We start from the raw sequence: 27,946 nt of genomic DNA on the forward strand, positions 1-27,946 counted from the left end.
ACAACTTGGTATTAGACATTATTTCCATTTTTTTCAGGCGGAAAAGCTGAAAGACAGTGACATGATTTCCAAAGTCACTTGGCCAGTAGATCAGTGACTAGACTCCAGAAGTGTTGCTCTCTGTGTGAAACAGAGCCACCGCCTCGGAGAGGGAGGCGGAAGGGCTGGGGGCCAGTAGAGCTGCTGCCCTTGCCAGCACCACCACAGCCCTTCCTACAAACACTGTAAAGTCTGGGGCAAAAGGGCAAGTTTTTGACTTAAAGAGTACGTAAGAGGAGAATACCATGGGCCATCAAAGGTGACCTCTCCTGTCTCAAGGAGGTGTGCGCTAATGGCACCTTCTGTATTCTCAGGCTGCTGCTACCCTCACCCTGAGACAGATTATGGCAGTGGATGGAACATTGGATTAATGTGGGGCTGGATAACTGCAGGTTGGGGCACTGGGGCTGCCGTTGTCACCAGATCTTGTCTGTCTGTGCACTGTCACTGGATGGTAAGATTTGAATTCTGCTTTTAGCTGTCTCTTCCCTGCACAGAAACTTGGGGTAGCTCTTCGTCGTTGTCTTCTTCTTTTTTTTTTTTTAAGATTTATTCATTGAGAGAGTGAGAGAGCGTGCATGTGGGCGCACCAGTGGGAGGGGCAGAGAGTGAGGGAGAGAGAGAGAATCCCTAGCAGACTCCCCACTGAGCACCAAGCCCGACTCGGGGTTCAATCGCTACAATCCCCAAATCACAACCTGAGTAGAAACCAAGAGTCAGAGGCCCAGTCAACTTCGTACCCAAGCACCCCTATAGTTCTTCATTTCTTATAGGATCAGATCCTGCCTGTGCATACTCTTTCCGACCTGGGCTTGTTCCCCCCCCATCTTTTTATTTTGAATAAAATTTATTTCAGAACTACTGAAGAATTGAATGGTGTACTCAACATCCAGATACCTCAGATACCTCTTATCCAGTCTCTCAGTTGTTAACATTTTGCCACACTTGCTTTCTCTCTTTCTCACTCTTTCTACACACACACACACACACACACACACACACACACACACACACTTATTTTTCCTGTTTTAAAAGTAAGTTTTAGGTACCATGACACTTCAACCCCAGTTACGTCAGCATGTCTCCCCAAATAGGGCATTCTCTCATGTGACCATAGCACCTTGTCACACCTAGGAGATTAACACTAATTCCATAAAATGGTCTCACGTGTAGCCCATACGTATATTTTCCCAGTCCCCAAATTTCTTCTGTACCCTGTAGTCTGGAGCTCATGTAGGGGATTTTACTGCTGTGTCTCTTCATCAGGAACTGTCCTCTTGCCCTTTCTTGTTTTACTTGTCATTGACTATTTCGAGAAGGTCAGTCAGCTCAGTTTTATAGCATATCATACATACTGGATTTGTCTCATTGTTTCCCCTTGATAAGGTTGAAATTAAACATTTTCGGCAAGGATACTTGATAAGCAATATCATGTCTTTATTATTGTATCACATCAGAAGGTGAGAAATGTCAGATTCTTGCTAATGGTGGCGTTACGTCGATCACTTGGTTTGTCAGGTAGCTACCAGATTTCGCCACTGTAAAATTCTCCTTTGTAACGAGTAAGACATCTGAGACATGCTTCTTTGAGGGCATGTTCTCTTAGTGCTCAAGAACCTGTCATTCGGTGGTTTTAGCGACCACTGGAGATCCTTGCTCGAATCAGCTGTTTCTTTGGGATTTTAAAAATAGTAATTTCCCAATTTTATTGTTTTATATATATTCACTGTGTAGTATTTTTCTATAAAGAAGAACTTCCTCACCTTCCCTTTTCTGGCTCTCTCTTTCTTGCTCTCACTTTCCTTTGAGTATCACTGTATACTCTTTAGTTCAGAGTATTATAGTTCATTGTTATCATATTTCATTTTAATGCTCACATTGTTCCAAGTTAGATCAGTGGGTGCCTCGTTCAGGTTAGCTCCTGGGTCCTTTGCTTTCTGGCACAAATGTCTCAGGTGCACCTTTTACTGTCTGTGACCTAAGCCAGGCATCAGACATTTTCCTCAAGTGTTGTTTAGTAGGAACGTTACTTAGAAGCTGGGACCTGGACACTGGTTTTACACACACACACACACACACACGGTTTTCTTTTTTCCACATGATAACTTATGTGTATATGTATACATGCAATTCAAACAATATTATAAGATTTTCCTTTTGTCTCTTATTTTGCATTTATATATTTTCTCTTATAGTGAAAAACTGGATTTTTCAGAAGTTTTGTACAGTTATCATTTATTGTTTTTCATAAAGAAAAATGGTTTTTAAGTTACAAACGAATATTATCATCAATATTTCTCTCACTGAGGAGCTTAAGAAAGTTTTGAGCTATCTTTGCAGCTCTTTCTGTCTTTAGAGTAGATTAGAAGTTTTCTGAGTTTTAGGTCTGTGGAGCTCTGGGGTCCCCCACAACCCTTTCAGGGAGTCAGGTCAGAATGATTGTCAAAGCCAGCAGTAAGACATTATTTGCCTCTTCATCATGTTGACGTTGGCAGTGACCCTGCAGAAGCAAGGCTGGGTAAACCTGCTGGCCTCTCGCTGTAGTTTCTACTGCTGTGCACAGGCAGTTTAAAAAAAATGCCATTTCACTGAAGACCGTCCTTGATGAAAGAGTGAAAATGATTAATTTCATTAAATCTTGCCAATTGAGTATGCATCTTTGTAATATTCATGTGACGAAATAGGAAATAGGCATTAAGGACTCCTGCATTCGTAGCAGAGTGGGTGCCTGAGGAGAAGTTCTCGTGTGCTCGTTTGAGTTATGAGCTGAACTAGCTGCTTTTTTTCTTGGATATCAGTTTTACTTGAGGGAGTGACAGAGACGCTGTGATCAAGTCAGACTTCGGTGTTTGGAAGACACAGTCTCAAAAATGAAGAATAAAATGAGCCGGTTGTTTTGTGGGAAGCATACTGACAGTATTTGTTGTCAGTAATAAAAGTTGAACTTTCAAATGAAATTAGAATTTTGGAAAAACATGTATCCACCACCGTGAACTAGGCAGTTTCCCCACAGTTAATGAATTCTGAGGAGATCATGGTGATCTGATGAGTGTGCTGTTTTGATAGTATATAAAATGTATGTTGGGGCGCCTGGGTGGCTCAGTGGGTTAAAGCCTCTGCCTTCAGTTCAAGTCATGATCCCAGGGTCCTGGGATGGAGCCCCACATCGGGCTCTCTGCTCAGCAGGGAGCTGCTTCCCCCTCTTTCTCTCTGCCTGCCTCTCTGCCTACTTGTGATCTCTGTCAAATAAATAAATAAAATCTTCAAAGTGCAAGATAGAGCATTAGATTTTAATGAAACAGGATATGGAAGTTTATTGATAGAATTTCAGATACCACATTGCAACGAATCCTTAAGAAACTGGCACTTGTGGGGATGCCTGGGTGGCTCAGTTGGTTAAGCATCTTGACTTCAGCTCAGGTCATAATCTAGAGGTCCTGAGATTGAGCCCCATGTTGGGCTCCCTGCTCAGAGGGCAGTCTGCTTCTCCCTCTGCCTCTGCCCTGACTCTGTCCCTGACGCATGCTCACGCTCTCTCTCTCAAATACAAAATAAAGAAGTAAATAAAAGACTCCTCTCTTTTTGCGCTATATATTTGTACTAGTCTGTATTTTCTTCTTTTGCTTCAGCCAAACCAACATACCACAGCAGATACGAGAATCCTGTTGTCTTCCATTAAGCCAGACATAAAAGAGATTTGCAGAAAAGTTAAAGTGTGCTACACTTCTCAGTAATTATTTTTTGTTCTGGAAACTAGTTCTTTTTTTTAAGATTACTTATTTGAGAGAGCGCTTGGATTTGTGTGTGCAAGTGGGTGGAGTGGCGGAGGAGGAGAGTCTTCAAGCCGAGCCCCCGCGGACAGGCTCAGTCTCAGGGTGCAGGAGATCATGACCTGAGCTGAAACCAAGGCTCGGACGGTTAACTGACTGAGCCACCCAGGAGCCCCTACTTACGTTGTTTTATTATTATTTTTTTTAAAGATTTTATTTATTTATTTGACAGGCAGAGATTACAAGTAGGCTGAGAGGCAGGCAGAGAGAAAGGAGGAAGCAGGCTCCCTGCTGAGCAGAGAGCCCGATGTGGGGCTCGATCCCAGGACCCTGGGATCATGACCTGAGCCGAAGGCAGAGGCTTTAACCCACTGAGCCACCCAGGTGCCCCTGTTTTGTTTTTTAATAAAGATATTATTCATATTAATATGTAGGAAGTTTATTACTATTATTTTTAGCTGAATTATTTTTAAATTTCTTAGTTTTGATTTTTTTAAAGATTTTTTTTTTTAAGATTATTTATTTATTTGACAGACAAAGAGAAGCAGGCCTCCCCGCCAAGCAGAGAGCCCGAAGGCAGGCTTGATCCCAGCACCCTGGGATCATGACCTGAGCCAAAGGCAGAGGCTTAACCCACTGAGCCGCCTATGTGCCCCAAGACTTTTTAATTAATCTCTGCACCCAGCCCCGGTCCCGAACTCACAACCCTGGGGATCAAGAGTCACATGCTCTTCCGACTGAGTCAGCCAAGCACCCCTTCAGTTTTGATTTTTTAATTGAGGAATAATTGACATACAATATTATATTAGTTTCAGGTGTCCAACGTAGTGACTCAGTATTTATATACATTATGAAATGGTTGCCAGGATAAGGCTGGTTACCATCTGTCACCATACAAAGTGGTTACAGTGTTATTGACTATCTTCCCTTTGCTGTACATTGTATCCCCGTGTCTTATTTACTTTGTAACTAGAAGGTTGTGCATCTTAATCCCCTTCACCGATTTTGTTCACCTCCCTCCCCCTTCCCTCTGGTAGCCATCAGTTCTCAATGAGTCTATTTCTGCTTTATTTTTTTAGATTTATGTAGAAGTGAAATCATACAGTATTTGTCTTTGATATTTCACTTAGCCTAACATCCTCTAGGTTCATCCATGTTATCATAAATGGCAAGATTTCATTCATTTTTTTAATGGCTGAGTAATATTCTGTTGTTTATATATCAGATTTTCTTTATCCATTCATCAGTTGGAAGACCCCTTAGCTTGCTTCAGATCTTGGCTGTTGCAGACAGTGCTGTGATGAACATAGGAGTGTGTATATCTCTTTGAATTAGAGTTTTCAATTTCTTTGAATAAGCACCTAGAAGTGGAATTGCTAGATTGTAGGATAGTTTTATTTTTAATGTTTTGAGCAAACTCCATACTGTTTTCCATTGTGTTTGCACTAATTTACATTCCTACCAACAGTGTAGGGGGGTTCCGTTTTCTCTGTATCTTTGCCAACACTTGTTCTTTCTTGTCTTTTTGATAACAGCCCTTCTGACAGGCGTGAGGTGATACTTCATTTTAGTTTTAATGTGCATTTCCCTGATGGTTAGTGATGTTGAGCATCTTTTTTATGTGCCTGTTGGCCATCTGTATGTCTTGTTTGGAAAAATCTCTGTTTTTAGGTCATCTGCCTATTTTTAATTGGATTGTTTGTGGGCTTTTTTTTTTTTCTTAAAGATTTTATTTATTTATTTGACACAGAGAGAGAGAGATCACAAATAGAGAGGCAGGCAGAGAGAGAGGGGGAAACAGGCTCCCTGCTGATCAGAAAGCCGGGTGTGGGGCTCGATCCCAGGACCCTGAGATCATGACCTGAGCCGAAGGCAGAGGCTTAACCCACTGAGCCACCCAGGCGCCCCTGTTTGTGTTTTTGATATTGAGTTATATATATGCTTTATACGTTATAGATGTTAACCACTTATGGGTCTGTTATCTGCAAATATCTTCTCCCATTTAGGAGGTTGTCTTTTTGTTTCATTGATGGTTTCCTTGGCTGTGTAAAATCTTTTTAATGTAGTGTCAGTTGTTTATTTCTGCTTTTATTGTCTTTCTCTGAGGAGACAGATCTAGAATATTACTAAGACCAATGTCAAATAATTTACTGCCTTTTTCTTCTGGGAGCATTACGGTTTCAGGTCTTAAGTGAAGTCTTTAATTCATTTTTTTTTAAAAGATTTTATTTATTTATTTGACAGAGAGATCACAGGTAGGCAGAGAAGCAGGTAGAGAGAGAGGAGGAAGCAGGCTCCCTGCTAAGCAGAGAGCCCGATGCGGGGCTCGATCCCAGGACCCTGAGATCATGACCTGAGCCGAAGGCAGAGGCTTAACCCACTGAGCCACCCAGGCGCCCCTCTTTAATCCATTTTGAATTTGTTTTTGTATGTGGTATAAGAAAGTGGTCCAGTTTTATCTTTTTATATGTAGCTGTCCAATTTTCTCAGTACCATTTATTGAAGAGACTACCTTTCCCCTATTGTATATTCTTGTCTAATGTATTGCAGATTAATTGGCCATATATAGTGGGCTTATTTCTGGGGTCTTCGTTCCATTGATCTTTGTGTCTGTTTTTATGCTAGTTCCATACTGTTTTGATTATTGTAGCTTTGTAGTATAGTTTGAAATCTGGGACATGATATATCCTCCAGCTTGTTCCTTCTCAAGATCACTTTAGCTAGTCAGGACATTTTATGATTCCATACAAATTTTAGGATTATTTGTTCTAGTTCTGTGAAAAATACCACTGGTGTTTTGATAGGGATTGCATTAAATCTGTAGATTGCTTTAGGTACTGTGGACATTTTAACAGTATTTTTTTTTTAAGGTTTTTGTTTATTTGAGAGAGAGAAGGTGAGAGAGAGGGAGAGTACAAGTGGGGTGAGGGGCAGAGGGAGAGGCTGAGCAGGGAGCAGGGAGCCTGATGAGGGGCTCAGTCCTAGGACCCTGAGATCACCACCTAAGCTGAAGGCAGATGCTTAACTGTTGGAGCCGCCCAGACACCCCTTAACGAGATTAATTCTTTCAATCCATGAACATGGTTATCTTTCTATTTATTTGTGTTGTCTTCTAATTCTTTAATCAGTGTCATAGTTTTCAGAGTATGGGTCTTTCACCTTCTTGGTTTAATTCCTAGATATTTTATTCTTTTGGATGTAATTATAAGTGGGATTGTTTTCTTAGTTTCTTGTTCTGGTAGTTATTGGTGTGTAGAAACACAACAGATTTCTCTATGTTGATATTGTATCCTGCAACTTTACTGAATTCATTTATTCTGATAGTTTCTGGGTGGAGGCTTTAGGGTTTTCTATATATACTATCATGTCATCGGCAAACAATGATAGTTCTACTTTTCCCTTACCAAGTTGGATGCTGTTTATTTCTTTCCCCTGCTTAATTGCTGTGGTTAGGACTTCCAATTCTGTATTGACTAAAAGTAGCAAGCGTGGACATCCTTGTCTTGTTCTTGATCTTAGAGGAAAAACTTTTAACTTTTCACCAATTGAGTATGATATTAGTTGTGGGTATTTGTAATATATGGCTTTTATTATGTTGAGGTACATTCTCTCTCTACCTACTTTGTTTGAGAGTTTTTATCATAAGTGGATATTGAATTTGTCAAGTGCTTTTTCTTCATCTGCTGAGATGATGATTTGATTTTTTAAGAAGATTTATTTTAGAGAGAGCGAGAGCATGAGGGGAGTGGCAGAGGGAGAGAGAGGGACTCTCCAGCAGACTTTGCACTGCGCAGGGAGCCTGACGCAGGGCTCGATCTCATGACCCTGAGATCATGACTTGAGCTGAAATCACAGTCAGACACTTAACTGACTGCACCACCCAGAAGTCCCAGATGATCTGATTTTTATCCTTTGTTATGTTGACGTGGTGTGTCATGTTGATTGATTTGTGGATATCGAACCATCTTTGCATCCTTGGATTAAATTTCACATGATCGTGGTTTATGATCCTCTTAACATGTTGCTCAATGCAGTTTCGCAGATTTTTGCATCTTTGTTAACCAGGAATATTGGCTTGTGTGGGTTTTGTTTTGTTTTTGTTTTTGTTTTGTTTTGTAGTGTCTTTGGTTTAGGTATCAGGGTACTGCTGATCTCAAAATGAGCATGGAAGCATACCTTCCTCTTGAGTTTTTTGGAACAGTTTGAGAATGATAAATATTAACTCTTAAAATGTTTGATATAATTTACCCATGAAGCCATCTGGTCATGGACTTTTGTTTGTTGGGAGTTTTTTGATTATGGATGCAGTTTCATTACTAGTAATCAGCTGTTCATATTTTCTCTATCTTCCTGATTCAGTCTTGGAAGATTGTATATTTCTAGGAAATATTTCTTCTAGATTGTCCAGTTTGTTGATGTATAATTGTTTGTAGTAGTCTTCTTTATTCTTTGTATTTCTGTGGTATTGGTAACTTCTCTTTCATTTCTGATTTTATTTATTTGGACTCTCTCTTTTTTCTTGAAGAGTATTGCTAAAGAGTTATCAGTTATCTTTTCAAAGAACCAGCTCTTAGTTTCATTAGTCTTTTTTTTTTTTTTTTAAAGATTTTATTTATTTATCTGACAGACAGAGATCACAGGTAGGCAGAGAGGCAGGCAGAGAGAGAGAGAAGAGGAAGCAGGCTCCCCACTGAGCAGAGAGCCCGATGTGGGGCTTGATCCCAGAACCCCAGGATCATGATCTGAGCCGAAGGCAGAGGCTTTAACCCACTGAGCCACCCAGGCACCTCTAGTCTTTTTTTTTTCTTAAGTTTTTGTTTCATTTATTTCTTCTCTGATCTGTATTATTTTCTTCTTCCATCTACCTACTTTGGACTTAGTTTGTTCTTTTTTTAAGTTTCTGTAGGTGTAAGGTAGATTGTTTATTTGAGATTTTTCTTGTTTCTTGAGGTAGGCCTCTATTGCTGTAACCTTTCCTCTTAGAACTGCTTTTGCTGCATCCCATAGAGTTTGGAATATTGCGTTTTCATTTTTTATTTATCTCAAGGTAATCTTTCATTTTTTAAAATTTCTTTGTTGACCCATTGATTGTTTAATAGCACATTGTTCATTCTCCACATGTTTGTGTGCTTCCCCCCGCCCCAGTTCTTTCCTTGTAACTGAAATTGTGGGCAGAAAAGATGTTTGCTATGATTTCAGTCTTAAATTTATTGAGACTTACTTTGTAGCCTAACATGTGATCTGTCCTAGAGAATGTTCCATGTGCACTTGAGAAGAATGTGTATTTTGTAGTTTTGGACGGAATGTTCTATATCTGTCTGTCTGTCTATTAAGTCCATCTGGTCTAACGTATTGTTCAAGGCCAGTGTTTCCTTATTAATTTCCTGTCTTGATGATATAGCCACTGACATAATGGGGTGTTAAAGTTCCATACTGTTGTGTTGCTGTCAGTTTCTCCCTTTGCATCTGTTAGTATTTGTTCCATATATTTAGGTATTCTGATTTTGATTTCTAATATGGTTAAGTATCAATGCATATGATCTTTACTAACAAAAGTTGTTTGAAATCCTTAATAATTTCTAAGAGTGTGAAGGGGTCAGGAGATCAAAATATTTGAGAACCACTGCCCTTGAGATTGCAGTGCACATCTTTATTCACTAAAGTCTCATATCAATGAGGATCTGTACTGTTTCCCAGTGTGCTTGCTCCTTAGAACACTTCACTTCTCTTTATTCTCTTCCTGCCTTTTGTGTTATTTTTGTAGTTTAGTACAACATAGATTTCAAACCCTATAATATATATAATATATATATAATAAACAACATCAATCAACATTATAATGTATAATAAACATTATTGTTGTTATTATATACAGTCTAATTTATTTGTATTTGGTTTTACTTTGTTCTTCATACCTTCCTGCATTTCTGCCATCTGTCTAGGATCATTTTCCTCTGTCTGAAGAACTCCTTGAATGTTTCATTTAGTGCAGGTCTGCTAGCGACAAATCCTCTGATTTTATCTGTTTGAAAATGACTTCATTTCTCTTCATTTTTTAAAAGGCTTTTTGATTTTGAAATGATTCTTTTAATAGTTAATATATTTATTTAAGATTTTATTTATTAGAGAGAGAGAGAGTGCACAAGTGGGTGAAGGGGCAGAGGGAGAGAATCTCAAGCAGACTCCGTGCTGAGTGTGGGCTCATCATGGGGCTTGATCGCATGACCCTGAGATCATGACCCGAGCCTAAACCAAGAGTTGGTCACTCAACTGATTGAGCCACCCAGTCACCCCTCCTTAATCATATTTTTAAATAAATTGTAATAGTCGCACAATGAATTCCCATATACCTTTCACCCAGATTCCTTAAATGTTGACATTTACTTCACCGTATATACTTTCTCCCCACTTCCTTTCCCCTTCCCTTCTCCCTTCCTGTAGACACATGTGCACATGCATCAAAATCAGGAAAATAGTTTGATAAAGTTCAATCATGTAATCAATGCACCTAGCTCAGTTGTGAACTAATATATATATATATATATATATAAAATAATATATATATAAAATAGAGTCAGTTGTCCTAATAATGTCCTTTGTTGCAAAAAAGAAATGTCTTTCCAGGTCTGCCATCCAGTCCATGATCTTGAGTTGCTTATGACTGCTATTATCTCATTAGCCTCCTCTAACTTGGAACACAAAAGGCTTTGTCTTTTGTGACCTTGAAATTTTTGTAGGATAAGAGGACAGTTTTGCACTCTGTACCTCAGTTTGCATCTCTGCTCTTTCCTGAGGACTGGATTTAGTTCCTGTACTTTGCGTGGGAATACCGTGGCCGTGGTACTGTGTTGTTCTCAGGGCGTTGTGTAAGGAGGTATATGACACTGGTGTGTCCCACTGTTGGTGGTTTCACTTTGGTTTGTTGGCTGAGGTGGTGCCTCCCAGGTTTCTCCACTAGAGAGTTAAGATTTTTTTCCTTTTGTAATTAATAAGTATCTTTTGAGGAGATACTTTGAGATTTTGTAGATATCCTATTTTTAATCAACTTTCATCCATTCTTTTTACCATTAATGATTCTTAATCAGTTATTGTGGGGATTGCTGAATCCTCCTATTGGCTCCCTTGGATAAATTATTATGAGGATTGCTGAATGGTGATTTTCTGATCCTTTCTTTTGAAATATGTTCTTGCTGGTACAGAATTCTAGATTGGCAGCGGTTTTCTTTCAGCACTTTGAAGATGTTATTTCATTATTTTCTGGCTTCCATTGTCATTTATCAGTCTTATTATTGCTTCTTTGAAGGTAATACGTCTTTTTCTTCTTTAGTTGCTTTTAAGATTTTTCTTTTTCTTTTTAAAGCAGTTTTACTGTGATTTGCCTAAGGTGTTTTCTTTATAGTTATCCTGCTTGAGTTTTATAGAGCCTTTGAATATGTGCCTTGATTGCTTTTTGTTAGCTTTATAAAATTATTGACCATTATATCTTTAAATATGGCTTCTGCTTTGCTCTTATTTAGTTCTCTTTCTTGGACGTCAATTAAGATTATGTAAGAGCGTTTTCTCCATGTTCCATATGTTCCTATGTCTTTTATGCTCTGTTCTGTGTTCTCCATCCATTTCCTCTTCTTTCTCTTTACCGACCTATCTTCTAGTTAACTAATCCTCTCTTCTGCTGCGTCCAGTCTGCTGGTAAACTATCTATTGAGTTCTTAATTTCAGTAAGTGCATTTTATAACTGTAGTTTCCATTTGATTCCTTTGCATCTACTCTGATTGTCTCTTTGTGTACCAGTGTCACATTATCTTAGAATACGTTTAATTAGGGTTAATCTTCCCTCATTGTCTTTTCAATTACTCAGAATTTATTTTTTGGCCTTTTTTTTTTTTTTTTAAAAAGATTTTATTTATTTATTTATTTGACAGAGAGAGAGAGAGAGATGGCGAGAGGGACTACAAGCAGGGGGAATGGGAGAGGGAGAAGCAGGCTTACTGCTGAGCAGGGAGCCCATTGAAGGGCTTGATCCCAGGGATACTGGGATCATGACCTGAGCTGAAGGCATATGCTTAATGACTGAGCCACCCAGGTGCCCTTTTTGGTTATTTTTATTACTTCCTGTATAATTTTCAAAATTAGCTTGCTTGGTTAGAAAAAAGACATAAGACTGTTAATGTTTTAAATATTGGAATCATATTAAATTTATAGCTTAGTTTAGGCCAGATGAAATCTTTATAATATTGACACTTCCTGTGTAAGAGTAAGGTAACCCCTTCCATGTATTCAAGATTTCTTTAATATTCCTTAATATCTTTATATAGATCTTGCCCATTTACTTCTTTTTTTTAATTTTTTTTAAAAGATTTTATTTATTTATTTGACAGACAGAGATCACAAGTAGGCAGAGAGGCAGGCAGAGAGAGAGGAAGGGAAGCAGGCTCCCTGCTGAGCAGAGAGCCCGGTGCGGGGCTCGATCCCAGGACCCTGGGATCATAACCTGAGCCGAAGGCAGAGGCTTTAACCCACTGAGCCACCCAGGCGCCTCAAGATCTTGCCCATTTACTTCTAAATTTATGTTCTGGTATTTTTCTTTTGTTTCTGCTTAAGTGGTATCTGTTGTTTCATTATGTCCTCCATCCAGCCTTTAATACATTTATTTTATTTTTTTTTAAGATTTTATTTATTTATTGGAGAGAGAGAGCATGACTAGGGGAAGGGGCAGGAGAGAGAGAGAGAGAGAGAGAATCTCAAGCTGACTCCCTGCTGAGTGCGGAGCCCAGCACAGGGCTCAGTCTCAGGACCCAGAAATCAGGACCTGAGCTGAAATCGAAGAGTCGGACACTTAACTGACTGAACCACCCAGGTGCCCCCAGCCTTTCAATTTAAAGGTGATTTTCTTATACAGTTGGCCCTTGAGCAGTGTGGGGTTTCGGGGTACCACCCCATCCATTCTGTGCAGTTGCAGATCTGTGTATAACTTTTGACTCCCCCAACACTTCACAGCTAATCAAGTGTTGATTGGAAGCCATACTGATAATAGTTGATAATTACATATTTTGTATGTTATATATATTATATAATGTATTCTTATAATAAAGTAAACGAGAAAAACCAAAATGTTATAATGGAAGTCATACGGAAGAGAAATTTCACTTATAGTATAGGATAGAAAATCCGCATGTTAGTGCACCTGCTCAGTTCAAAGCCATGTTGTTCAGGGTCAGCTGGACTGATTTTGAATGCAAACATGTGTCTGTATGGTTTATAAAAGGTGTTTTTCTTCCTCTTTTTTCAGTTGACTCCTATTAGTTTTCCTGGCGTATCAGTTTTCTAGGTACTATTGGGAAATCGCATTTTTACCTGTTCCTTTACAGTATTTCTGTCTCTTCTCTTCTTATCCAGTGGCATCATCTAATACCTTCAGAAAAGTAAATACGATGCTTCGTGAACATCTTTGTCCTCTTCTTGGCTCTAAATGAAATGCGTTTATGTTTCCCTGTTAAACACGATGTCCGCTTCGGAGAGTGACGCTAAGCCACATATATACAAGTACTCCTGCGTCTGTCTGTCTCCCTCTCCTCACCTTCCCATCATGTTAAGGAAATATTTATTAAGAGTTTTTACTGTTCTTGGAATGGGGCAGGTTGCTTAGTGTTCTATATACTTATCAATAAGGAATCCTCAGAATTTCTGCTGGAGCTGTAAAACTCCCCTCAGTATCATCAAAAACATCATGTGACTAATTTTTTTCTTGGTGCCATTTGCTCTCTTGCTCTGGTCTGAACTTTTTGCTCTCTAGGCCTGCTGTGTAGCTGTCACCCTTCTGCCGTTATTCTGGATAGTCCCTTTATCTCTCTCTTCTGATCGGTTTCCTCTTGTCCGGCTTCCTTATGTTCTTTCTTGGAATTGCTTTTTCGGTTTGGTGGAACACATCTTTCCAAAGCTTCCTAAGGAGCATGTGGGAAGAGGGGAGTAAACATTTTTAGACCTAGCATTTCTGAAAATGTTCTTAATTTTACCTTCATGTTTCACGTTTAAGTTGGCTGGGTTTAGAGATTTAATTTGGAAATATGTTGCATCAGAATTTTGAGGGTACCTGCGGTTGTCCTCGAACCTTCCAGCGTTGCCGCTGAGAAGTCTGAAGCCATTCAGATTCCTGATCCTTTCTTTGAGAACTGTTGGTTTCCCTCTGAAAGTTTACTTCTCTTTTTTTTTTCTTTCTTTTTGAAGATTGTATTTCTGAGAGAGAGAGGAGAGCTCCCAAGTTGGGGGGAGGGCCCGAGGAAGAGGGAGGAGCAATCTCCCTGCCGACCTGTGGGGCTTGATCCCCTCCGGTTCCTGACCTGAGCCAAGAGCAGATGCTCAGCCAGCTGAGCCACCCAGGTGCCCCTGAGGGTTTACTTCTTATCTTTAGTCTACAGATTCTGAATTTCACTGAAATTTTCCCTATGCATTAGGGAGCCCCCCCGCATTCACAGTGTTCATCCTTTGCTGACCTTTAATTAGAAAACTCATATCCTTTAGCTTTGTGGAATGTTCCTAAACTATTTCTTCAATAATTTTCTCTCCTTTGTGTTCTGTGTTTTGTTTTACAGAAATTCCTGTTGGACTTTAGATGTCCTGGGCTGACTCTCAAATATTTTCAAAAAATTTCTCTCCTGTTTTTCATCCTTTTGGGGGGTTTGCCCTGCTTTGTGGCTAGTTCCTTCCAATATCTTCTAGTAATTTTATCTTCCAGTATTACTCTTGAAAAAAGGTGGGGTTTTTTTTGTTGGTTTGCTGTTTTGCTCAGATCTTTAAATATCTTCTTTTTCTCTTAGTGTTCTCTTTTTCTGACATTCTGTTCTTGTTTCTTGGCTGCAACATCTGTTTTTTTCCTCTGAGAATATATTTTTTTTCCTGTTGCCTAAGTAATTTGTTTCCTCTGAATTCTTTTTTATTGTTTTCGGGGCTCTGATTTTCATTTTTTGAGATTTTGTTTAAATGTCTGGTGATCCTTTACTGTCTAATATTTAGACAGAGGCTGTAAAAAAATTATTTGAACTATTTGGAATACTTTGGGCATGAGTGCTTTTTATCTTGTTAATGTAGAATGAGTTAAAATCACAATCAGAGCTGTGTGTTCAAGCTGCCACATCCAGCCGGAAGTCTCCTCTAAAGGGGATTTCAAGCGCTATTTTGACTCTACAGAATTTTCATTGTGTAAATAACTAAAATTTCTGGCTAAAATGTGATTTCATTTTATGTTCAGTGTATTAACAGTAATTGCCTCTGGATGGTATTATGTAGGTGATTTTTCTCATTTGGCTTCTTTCAGCTTTTCTCTGTTAAAATACGTGTTTTCAGTTTTGGAATATTACTTTCATAATCAGAAAAATAGCAAAAGGACCGAGTTTTCTTCCTGTTCCTTCCCTTAAACACCATCATTCTATAGGATATTTGGGAAAATTGAAGCAAAAAATGGAGTTTAATTAATTAAGTGCAATCAGGTGGCTAGATACTGGACACAAGTTAGAGATTTTTATTCAGTTGTTTCCTCAAATAAAAAATTTTCTGAAGTTAAGGGCTGAGAGACCCGACTTGTTAAACTGCTCAGTAGATTCCATGAGGATAGGAATGAGATCTTTCTTGTTTACTGATTTGTCTTCAGCTCCAATATAGTGTCTGATTTAGTAGGCTCTCTATAATACATTTTTAAAAATATTTTTAATTTGTTTATTGAGAGAGAGAGAGAGAGAGAGAGAGCATGAGGGGGGAGGGTGTGTGGAAGAAGCAGGCTTCCCAGCTGAGCAGGGGGCCTGACACGGGCCTTGATCCCAGAACCCTGGGATCATGACCTGAGCCAAAGGCAGCTTCTTTTTTTTTTTTTTTTAATTTTTAAATTTTTTATAAACATATAATATATTTTTATCCCCAGGGGTACAGGTCTGTGAATCGCCCGGTTTACACACTTCACAGCACTCACCAAAGCACATACCCTCCCCAATGTCCATAATCCCACTCCCCTTCTCCCAATCCCCCTCCCCTCAGCAACCCTCAATTTGTTTTGTGAGATTAAGAGTCACTTATGGTTTGTCTCCTTCCTAGTCCCATCTTGTTTCATTTATTCTTCTCCTACCCCCTTAAGCCCCCATGTTGCATCACCACTTCCTCATACAAAGGCAGCTTCTTAAGTGCTGAGCCACCCAGGAGCCCCACCTATAGTACCTGCTGATAAATAGGTAAGTTAACAGAACATGCCATTGCTCCAAAATATGGTTTTGGAATAATCAGATACTTATGTGAAAAAGTCAGCTTTGATTCTTACCTCACAACAAACATAAACAATAAAGGTAAATCTGTGAAGTTTCTAGAAAAACACAGCAGAGTATCTTCATAATCTTTGAGTGAACAAAAATTTCTAATTTAGCCACAAAACCTACTACCATAAAAAGAAAAAAAAAAGCTATATCAAAAGTAAAAACTTTTATTCATGAAACAGTAACAGTGAGAGCAAAAGGACAAACCATACATTTGGGAAAATATATTCATGATCTATGTATTCGATAGAGGTCTTGTATCTAGAATGTATAAAGAACTCCTACAGATCAATAAGAAAAAGTCAAATAACCTGGTTTTAAAAAGTGTTCAGAAGGGGCACCTGGGTGGCACAGTTGGTTAAGTGTCTGACTCTTGATTTTGGCTTAGATCATGATCCCAGGGTTGTGAGAGGAGCCCTGAGTCAGCCTCCCTGCTCAGCATGGAGTAGCTGTCTCTCTCCCTCTCCATTGTCCCTCCCCCTGCTCATGCTCATTTGTCTTCTCTCTCTCAAATAAATAAAATTTTTAAAAAAATGTTCAGAAGATTTGAATAGATGTTTTATTAAAGAGCATTTCCAAATGATTGATGAGCTTATAAAAAAGATGCCCAACATCATAACTTACAGGAGTAATATAATTCAAAAGTGCAGCAAGTCACCACCATATGCCCATCGGAACGATTAAAATTTAAAAAACTGAGAATACCAAGTGTCGACATGAATGTGGAACAGCTGTAACCCTCATACTTTGTTGGTAGGCGTGCAGCCACTTGGAAGAAAACTGTCATTTTCCACTAAAGTTAGATATATCCTTGTTCTGTGACCTAGCAATTCCAGGTGCTGGGTACAGACCCAAAAGATACGAGTATATATAATCATGAAAAGACATGTGCATGAGCATATATATCAGTTTTTACTTCTATTCAAAATAGCCTAAACCTGGAGGAAAGTGTCCATCAGCGGAATAAAGGATAATTTGTGGTTTAGACACAAAATAGAATATTACACAGAAAGAATCAATTACTGCTTTGTGCAGCCAAAAGGATGAATCTTAAAGCATTTTGTCAAGGAAGTCAGATGTAAAAGAACAGATACCATTTATATGAAGTTCCAGAACAGGGAAGACTACTATTAAGGATTGGAGTAATAGTGTTGCCTTGAGGAGGGTGTGGATGGAAAGTGCTGCCTTACTGCATACTGAGGAGTGTCTGGGTTGCCATCCGAGTGGTGGTTACACAGTAAATCCATATGGACAGATTCTCCACGCTGTGTACATAAGAATAACTGGTATATTATCTCTCAATTTTGTAAAAAAATATTTTACCCATTTTTTTAGGCAGAGAGACAGCAAGAGAGGAAACATAAACAGGGGGAGTGGGCGAGGGAGGACAGGCTTCCCTCCCAGCAGGGAGCCTGATGCGGGGCTCTATCCCAGGACCCTGGGATCATGACCCGAGAGCCGAAGGCAGACACTTAATGACTGAGCTGCTCAGGCGTCCCTTATTTCTCAATTTTAAAAAACAGGGCTCATTCTTATATTAAACTAGAGGAAAATAGGATTTAGAACTTTCAAATCACATTCAGAGGGAAGAAAATGATCAGATCAACAAAGATCGGGAAAGGAAAAACAAAAACTAAAACTAGAGGCAACGAACACAATAAATATTTGTGGGATTAAAACAATCCCCTATTAAATAACAGATCCCAGACCCACTACAACCTGAGGGAAAAAGCAAAGGCCAGTTTTATGCTGTTTATGGGAGAAACACTTTGAAATGAAACAGCATAGGAAAATTGAAAACAAGGAACGGGCCGGATGTAGTGAGCAAATGCAATCCCAAAGAAGCAGAATTGGCAGTATTTATATTTGGCAGATTAGAAATTCCAGGTTAGAAAATATTAAAAAGAATGGTCAATTTATACCATTACAAAGTTCACTCCAGCCAGAAGACATAATAATCATGAAACTTTATGCACTTGAGAACATTTAATAAAACTATATAGAGCAGAAGCTTTTAGAAATACCAGAAGGGGCAGCTGGGTGCCTCAGTTGTAAGCATCTGCCTTCGGCTCGGGTCATGATCCCAAGGTCCTAGGATAGAGCCCCACATTGGGCTCCCTACCCAGTGGGAAGCCTGCTTCTCCCTCTCCCACTCCCCCTGCTTGTGTTCCCTCTCTTGCTGTGTCTCTATTAAATAAATAAACAAAATCTTATAAAAAAAAACAACAACCAGAAATACAAGAATTTAAAATTGCATAGTTGAAGATATTAACATACTTCAGAATTTAATATACCAAAGTCACAAAATAAATAGGAATGTGGAATAATTGGATAACAATGAATAAACTTACATATAAATATGTAGAATTTTGTACCCACCAAATGGAATATTCAGTTTTTCAGCATGTATGTACATCTGTAAAAAGGTAAATTGACTGCAAAGAAAAATCTCAAAGTCCAAAGGCAGAAATCATTTAACACCCCCTTCTCTGCCCAAAAGACAATAAAAGTAAGACTTACAGTAAGAAGACCCATAAGAAAATTTGGCCACTGGAAAACTTATAACATTTTTCTACAGAATTCCTTTCATCTATTTTGTTTGGATTTTTCTGACATTCTTCTTTTAGCTTCTTGAGATGAGTACTTTATTTTCTTTCTTAATTTTTATTTTTAGGAATTAGGAAAAAAAAAAAACCCAGAGATATCTAATACTCCCTCAAAATAGATTCCTGAAATGAGGAAGTATTGACTCACAGGAAATGATTTTTTTTTTTTTAAAGACTGGATACAGAGCAATAGTTTTCCACATAATATTACCAATTCCTTTACCAGGGTCTAAGAGTATCTGTCTTAGTGTACTAAATGTGTCTCGTCCCTAAAAAACAACAAAACAGGAACAAGATCACTTTCTCAGATTACTTTCATTTGCATTTATTTGATTAGTAACACAGTTGAACTTTTATAATATGTTTATTTCTTCTCAGAAATGTTCATTCAATCCTTTATTTTCTACTGGGATATTAGTGCTTTACTTATTGATTTTTAAATGCCCTTTATATATTAAGAATATTAATTCTTTGTCATGTTTGCAAACATTTTCCCCATTGTTCCTTGCCTTTTATGTTTTTTAATATATAAAAGTGATTATTTTCACATAATCAAATCTATCAATCTTCTAATAACTTCTCTATTATTTTTATGAAAGAGATTCCTTTCCCATAATTATTAAATAATAATAATTATAGTAACAACAACAGCAACAGCTAACATTTATTGAGGGGTGATTATGTGTCAGGCAATGGGCTAAGTGACTTTATTTAATCATAAGAGCCCTGTGAGGTGGGTATTTTTTTTATTATCTTGTTGTATTTGAGAAAGAAACTAATGAGAGGTTCAGTAGTTTATCCACAAATATCAAACCAGCAACAAGTTAAATATTCACATGCATTTTATTTCAGTATATGGTTTAAGTTTTATACTTAACTCTTTGATTCCTGAATTTAATGAAGTGATATGAAGTGACATTCTTCAAAAATCAGTTTTCCCAAAAATGTTCTTCGGATAGTTTTTCCCCATTTGTTTGTTTTGCTTCCTTTACCATATATTAAATTTTAGTATATAACAAGGTCTCTTTCAAAGATACCTGTTGTATTTATTGGCCTATACACTCTTACACAGGTGCCACAATGTTTTAATTTCTGTATCTTTATCATTAGTATTAATATATACAAGAACAAAATTCACTACATCATTTTTCTCCTCTAGAAACATTCTGGGGGCACCTTAGTAGTTTATTTAGTTAAGTGTTTGATTTTAGCTCAGATCATGATCTCAGGATTGTGGGATCAAGCCCAGTGTCGGGCTTCGTGCTCAGCAGGGAGGCTGCTCAACATTTTTCTCTTTTCTACTCCCCCTTCCCTGCTTGTGTATGTGTGCACTCTTTCCCTCTAAGACATAAATAAATCTTAAAAAAAAAAAAAAACCCAAAACATTCTGAGTTAGAGTTCTGGCTTTCAGTCATAACCAAGTAGCTTGTATCAGAATAACATTCCCACCAATAACAGATAAAAATTCTGGACAAAATATTTTGAAAATGTCATTTGAAGGGAAAAAAAGCAACCAAATGCAATCAGAAATTGGGAGTGAATTTGATTCTTTTTTTTTTTTTTAAAGATTTTTTATTTTATTTATCTGTCATAGAGAGAGAAGCGAGAGCAAGCACAGGCAGACAGAGTGGCAGGCAGAGGCAGAGGGAGAAGCAGGCTCCCTGCCAAGCAAGGAGCCCGATGTGGGACTCGATCCCAGGACACTGGGATCATGACCTGAGCCGAAGGCAGCCGCTTAACCAACTGAGCCACCCAGGCGTCCCGGGAGTGAATTTGATTCTTGAGAGAAGGAATCACTTTGGGTGAGAGCCAACTCTGTATGCCTTATCCTTGAGGGATTCTGTCCGTTAAGTTTTAGCAAGTAGAAGTTAAACAGAAAGCTGCTACCATGTTGGTTTGAGGAATTGGGGGATAGATTTCAAAGATGCCAGATTGGCTAGAACTCAGAAATGGAAATTACAGGATGAAGAACTTTGGAGGGAGTAACACCAGCCTGCATAGAAACACCCTTCAAATTGTAGGCTAACTCCTGAACTGCCCATGCACAGGGCAGGTGTCCCAGGTTCTAGGCTGATTTCAGCAGCTACCTACTGTAGGAAAGGCAGCATTTAGAGCTTGAGTCTTATCAGGTTAGAGGGTCTTCATAAACCCTTTGGGCTTTCATTTGAATCTGCAGAAGGAGCACCCAGTAGGAGGAAACAGGTAGAAAATGCCTACGACTATGGCATTTTCCCTAGGATTAAGGATTAAGCACAAAAAAGAAATAGGTATAAAATGGCCTGCCCCAGATTAAGATGATCTGCCAGTAATTTGACTGCCTACTAGGATAACACTCAGGTCTTTAGAAGGAGACAGCAGGATCCAGAGCCTCTCTACAGCCTACCATCCACAATGTCCAGTATAAAATAAAGACTTTCTAGACATGCGAAGATGAGCAAACAGGAACCTGCGACTCTTACTTGAAGTGAGAATCAATAGAAATAGACTCACAGATGCACACACAAAAACACTTTAAAATAGCTGGAAAATACATTGAGTATATGTGAAAAATACAGGTGAAAGGATGAAGAGGTGGGGAGTTGCTGTGTAGATACAGAAGCTGTAAGGAAGAACCAGGGGAAATCTTAGAATTAAAAAAGATAATACTTGTCACTGAGATCTCACTGGATGGGGCTAATAGCCAGCTGGGCACAAGAGAAGAAAGGATCAGTGATCTTAAAGACAGGTCAGTAGAAGTCATTCAGACTAGAGTACCGAGAGGGAGAAAAGATTGAAAAAATAGGACCAGACCTTCACTGATCATGTTGGCTAATACTCGGGTAATCACAACCTCCAAATCTGAGGCTGAAAAATACTTGAAGGAGTGTCAGGGCTCCTGGGTGGCTCAATGGGTTAAAGCCTCTGCCTTCGGCTCAGGTCATGATCCCAGGGTTCTGGAATTGAGCCCCGCATCGGGCTCTCTGCTTGGCAGGGAGCCTGCTTTCCCCTCTCTCTATCTGCCTCTCTGCCTGCTTGTGATCTCTGTCTGTCAAATAAATAAATAAAATCTTTTAAAAAATATTTGAAGAAATGTTGGCTGAAAAACTTCCACTTTTGGTTAAAACATGCACACACAGAGCAACCAGGAAACATGGCCAACCTCAAGCAGGATAAATACAGAGAAAATTACATATGTTATGTTATAGTGAAGCTGCTGGATACTAAAGACAAGAAAAAAGAACAGTGATCAGAATGATGCAGTCAGAGTTACAGTCAGAAGTTAGGTAGTCCATTAGACAGTGGAATAACATCTTCTAAAAACTGAAAAAAAAGGCCATCAACCTAGAATTCTGTACACAGCAAAAATATCTGTTAATATGAAGACAGAATAATGGTATTTCTAGTAAAAGCTAAGAGAGATTGTTGCTAGCAGACATGCATTATAATAAATATCAGTGGAAGATCTTTGTACTGAAGAGAAACTAATACCAGGAGGAGATTTGGATCCTCAGACAGAATAAGGAGCATAGGGAACGTGAAATTTGTGGGTGAATACAAAATACTATTTTTTTTTTCTTAAGAAAAAAGTTGTTTAAAGGAAGAAGATACTTTTGGATTTATAGCACATACATGTATGTGTATATGTGATGAACATTAGAACAACATCACAGAAGGTACAAGGAGGTATAAATGAAATTGATTCCTAATAAAATGTGTTAATATGTACAATATGGCACATATAATTATATGTATCGTATTAAGGCCCTTAATATGTAAAGTGGTAGAACATTAATTCAGAGTAGACCCTGATGAGATATGGAAACAAATCCCTAGAGGAGGTAGTTTAAACGCATTTCCAAGAAGTAGAGGAGACAGAATGAACTCTCAAATATTCCTTATTCTTACTTATACATCTTTTTTTTTTTTTTTAAGATTAGTTATTTTTTATTTGAGAGAGAGAGAGAGAGGGAGGGAGAGAAAGCACAGAGTGAAAGGGAGAAGCAGACTCCCCGCTGAGCAGGGAATCCCGACATGGGGCTCTAGCGCAGGAGCCTGAGATCATGACCCAAGCGGAAGGCAGCCGCTTAACTGACTGAGCCACCCAGGCCTCCCTTACTTGTACATTCTTATGTGCTTATGCAAGATAACCTTTTGGAACTTTGGAAAATATTTAAAATAATTGGAATTTTTATTGATCAGATCTTTCAAATTAGTTTGAAAAGACTATTCCATTTATTTCAGTATTTTTATTTGTTTCTTTCTTTGAGGGACGGATAGGTAGGGGAAGGGAGAGAGGGAAAAAGGGAGAAAGAGGATCTCAGGCAGGCTCCACACTCAGCGCAGACCCTGAGGTGGGGTTTGATCCCTGGACCTTGAGATCATGACCTGAGCTGAGACCAAGAGTCAGATATTTAACCCACTGAGCCACCCAGGTGCCCCGTCAACATTCTTACTTCTCTTGCAAGGTTTTCTTTGTATAGATCTAACATACTTTAAGATTACTCAGTAATTTTATATTTCTTGTAGCTATTGTGAAAGGAATTGATCATCATTTTAATTTTTAATTACTTGTTGCTGGTATGTAGGAATGCTCTTGAATTTTTTAAAAGTATATATTATAAATCAGCTATGTCATTAAACTTTTTTATTGATTTTTTTTGGATATGTAATCCTGTTGTCTACAAGTGATTATTTTGTGATCTTCTTTCCAGTTCTTAAATATTTTAATTTTATATCCTGCCTTATCACGTGGGGTAGAACTTCAGAAATAAGGTTACACGCCTATTATGGCAGTGGTAATGAGTTTTATATACATAACTTTATTTTAAAGAGAGAAAAAAAGAGATTGTCCCCACATGTTATAAGTATATCTTTCAGTTATTAGCGATCTGCAGTCCATTAAATACCAGTAGGCTTTATTCATGTTTACTGACGCACTGAACAACTGTTCAGTGACTGCGCTTGACAGGTTGATCCATATGTTAAGCTTTGGGGATACAGCAGTGAGTAAGACAGTAAAAGTCAAAGTTCAACAATGTTAGACTCCTTAGAAAGCCATCCAAGACAAAAGGAAGGTTACAAAGCTACCTATGTTTGACAACCAGAGGAATACTGTATAGATGGCAGTCACTGCAGACATGTGATCTGGCAGGGGGGTGACCAGAGGAGACTCCGGTGGTGGAAGAGAGAACCCAGGACAAGGGACAAGACTGGAGTAGGATTGGAAGGAGTGTGCGGTGCGTGGAGCATCAGGGGAGGGGACTGAAGAGTACAAGGCCTGTCCGACTGGGGAACAAACTAGTTTGCCATAGTGCAGGGTGAATACACAGTTTTACATTCACCTCTGGGACTCCTTGGAGATTCTAAAGAGATGTTTCAAGGGCAAAGAGGGGTCAAGAAAGTCGGACTCTGGGTTTGCTCCATGTGCCAGCTGGCTTTCCCCAAACCTGAGCAGCTGTTTTGCATATTGGGCTTCCATTGATATATTTCTTCTGCACAGTTTCGTTGAACACCTGCGTAAGTGCCCATAGAATCTAGGCAGTATTCTAGGTCCTGCGAATATAGCAGTGAATGAAATAGGCCCCATCTCTGCCTTCAGGGAGCTTCCATTCTAGTGGTGGGAAGGAAAGGAGACCGTTAGGGGAAAAAAATGTAACCGTAATGTAAGGGGAGTAAGAGCAATAGAGAGCTCTTAGAAGGTTATGATTTTAAATGGAATGGTCTGGAAAGTCTCCACCAAGGTGACATTTAAGCAAAAACTTGAAGAAAAGGAGGAAGCAAGCCATGCAGATTTCTGGGCAGAAAGAGTTCCTGGAAAAGGGAACCAACTGTACGAAAGCCTGAAGTGGGAGCTCGCCTGGCAAATTCTAGGAACAGAAAGGAGGCCACAGTGCGGGCAAGGCCGGTCACAGTGAGAGCTGAAGACACAGCGTTGGTAGGAGGTGAGGCTGTGCAGAGCGGCACTGATCCACAGGAAGACTTTGGTTTTACTCTTTTAATAAAATGGAGACCATCATAGGGTTTAAGCAGAGGACTTAAATGGTCTGACTTAAGCTTTTACAGGATCACCTTGGCTGCCACTGTAAGAGTACGCAGTTGGAGAACAATAATGGAAACTGAGAGAGCAGTCACATCCCTGGCTGTTACGTGGTGGTAAATCCAGCAGAATATCCTGATTTGTCGGATCTGAAGTCTGAAAGAGAAGCAGAAGTTAAGGATGACTCTGAGGATTTTGGCCTTGTGACTAGAAGGATGGAGTCACCATTAATCTTGGTGGGGCAAGATGAGGAGCTAGGTGGATTTGAGGTCTCTGTCAGGCATACAGGTGAAGCCACAGGTGGGCAGACAAATCAATGTGAATAGAGTTCAGAGGGGAGGTCTGAACTGCAGATAAAAACTCAACAGTGTTAACTTCTTGATTTTGATAGTTGTACTATGGTTATATATGAGTACCGACTCCCTGCCCCAGAGTCAGGAAATTAATACTGAAATACGTAGGGAGGAGGGGGCATCCTGTCTGTAACATAGTCTTAAACAGTTCAGGGAAAAAAAAAAACCAGGTAGATAGATCGATAGAGAATAATAAAGCAGATTTAACATTTAAAGAACCCAGGGGGAAAATTTATGAGATTTCTTTGTACTATACTTGCACCTCTTCTGTAAGCCTGAAATTATTTCACAGTAGAACACTTCTTAAAAGTGAGGGAAAATACAGATATTCCAGATAAACAAAACTGAGGGAGTTCATTGCCAGCACACCTGCACTGAAAGGAGCACTAATGGGGTTTTCAGACAGAAAGAAAGTGATCGTACCTGAAGACGCAGAGATGCAGGCAGGCAAGGGAAGGGACAAATAGAAATGGATATTGGCTGTATAAAATAACACAGTGTCTTTCTTGGGGGGTTTAAGACGCATGTATAAATGTGATGCGTGACGGTAACACAGGCGGAAGGATGGATGAAAGCGTTGGAATTGCTGACAAAATGGTAACATTTCTCATTTATATGAAACGATAGTAAGTCAGGGGTGTATAGTGGCATCTAGAGCATCAGTTTCAGACACTTTGAGCCTCGGACCCTGTTCACTCTTAAGAATCCAGGATCCCCCATTAGGCAGATGCAACAGTGGTTATCATTGCAGATGCACAGTCCACCAAAGGATGCTGAAATTAGAGGGGAAAGTTTGAGAGTCTCTCCTCTAAGCTATAAAAGGAAGGTTTGTAACACTGTAATGAAGAAATCCATCAAAAATCACCTTGTCTACAAGCCTATGGAAGGGAAAGCTGAGTTAAAAAGTTGGCAAAAAGAGAAAGGAGGACATTAAACAGATCAAAAGGAAAACAAATTGTGAGATGAAAGAGATAAGCCCCCAAATTTCAGTATTCATCTTGGATGTAAATAGACTAACTACTCCCATAAAAGCAAAGTTTGTCAAGATTAGATTAAAAAAAAAAAGCTAACCCCCATCAGTGCTGCTTACATCAAACATACCTTTAATGAAAAGACACATAGGATTAAGAGTAAAATGATGGGAAAAGATACTACGCAAACACTAACCAAAGAAACCAGGTACTAATATCAGACAAGATAGACTTCAAAGTGGAGTGAGAGGTAAGGAGATTTCAGAATGATCAGTCACCAGGAAGATTGGACATTTCTAAGTATGTGTGTACCAAATAACATCACTCGATTATACAGAAAGCAAAAAATGGACAGAGCTGAAAGGAGAACTAGACAAATCTGCTGTCACAATGGAAAGTTTTAAAACCTCTTTCTTACTAACTGATAGTACACACAGGCAGCAGTCAAGTTTCTAACAACACAGTTAATCAACTTACCGTATTTATGCATCTGTAGATAAATGGCGCGTATCCATACATACATGTACGTGGCACTGTACCCAGTGAAGACAGTAAGTATGCGGAAAGATAGTTCAACCTCATTAGTCATCAGAGAAATGCAGATTCAATTCAGAATGATATAATCACTTCACACCCACCAGAATGGCCAAAATGGAAAAACCCTGAACTTTGGTGTTGGGAGGAACAGCTAGAACTCTCCCGCACTCCTGATGTGAGTGGAAATTGGTGTGACCACTTTGGAAACTTGACACTGTCTGTTTGGCTGAGAATACGCACACCCCATGTGATTGAGCCGTTCCCCTCCGAAGTCTGTGTGTAAAAACGTGGTCAGCAGCATGGCTGTGGAGCAGGCAGATACGTTGTCCTGTACGGCAGTCAGAGGGAGTGAACCAGGCGATCACACAGGCATCATGTTGAAAAAATGCTTTTGGAATTGTTCCACTTATATGTAGTTCAAAAATGGGCACATTTCATCCACGAGGGGAGAAGTTCAGTGGTGACAGGGAGGACACATGAGAGCTGCTCCCAGGGGCTGTTGTTTTATTATTATAATTTTTTAATCTGGGTGGTTGGCTACATGGAGGTTTTCACTGTGTGAAAATACATCAAGCGGTCTGCTTAAAATGTGTGCTCCTCTCTCTGTATATGGAAAGCCAACAGAAGTTTACTTAAAACCACAATGAGGCTATTCTTTTACCTTTCAGGATGACAAAGGAAAAGCTTGATAGCATCATGCAGGCAAAGTTGGGAAACACACGCACGCCGGTGGGAAGTAAATGGAAGGAAACCACTCTCAGGAGGGTCCGTCGATGTTTATCAAAATTAGAGCTGCGCGTATCAGAGTCCACTTCCAGGGACAACTTGCACATGTACAAGTGGTACATGTAAGGACTTGTTTTGGGGCTTTGTAGTATATGTACAATAGGGAGCAAGTGAAATAAATCATGGTATAGCCACAAAATGGATTGCCTTATAGTCAGTAAGTAGAATGAGAGAGCACTACAGATGCTAGTAAGAAATGCTCCCTAAGATGTATTAATTACAAATAGCAACTTGTAGAATAGTGTTTACACCATCTTATTATTTGTACCAAAAATATGCATGTGCATATATACGCTAACATATAAAATGTACATTATATGGATATGGAAAAGCACTTTCATATTCACAAACTATCTCTAACAGACACCTAAGAAACGAGTAGCAGTGGTTGTCTCTGGGAAGATCTAACGGCGTGGCCGGCTGGCAGGAGTGGGAAGGCGACAGCTTTCCACTATATTCCCTTTTGTATCTTCAGAATGCAGAATTGTACTGTGGAAATATACCTGTTGAATATTTCTAAAACAATTATTAAAAAATCCCATAGGTGGTGTTTCGCAGGATACCCCTGTGTCGCT

At 39.1% G+C, this 27,946-nt stretch overlaps 1 protein-coding gene and 1 long non-coding RNA gene across 3 annotated transcripts in view; both read left to right on the top strand.

Annotated features, from left to right (window-relative positions):
- Positions 1 to 27,946, top strand: part of PEX14 (peroxisomal biogenesis factor 14) — a 138,542-nt gene that overhangs the window by 71,589 nt on the left and 39,007 nt on the right. The window lies entirely within an intron of this gene.
- Positions 354 to 27,931, top strand: LOC309841855. Its single transcript, XR_014299361.1, has 2 exons — positions 354 to 493; positions 27,254 to 27,931. It is a non-coding gene; the product is annotated as an uncharacterized lncRNA (long non-coding RNA).

This window comes from Mustela nivalis (assembly GCF_964662115.1).
Source record: "Mustela nivalis genome assembly, chromosome: 10".
NCBI classification, from domain to species: Eukaryota; Metazoa; Chordata; class Mammalia; order Carnivora; family Mustelidae; genus Mustela; species Mustela nivalis.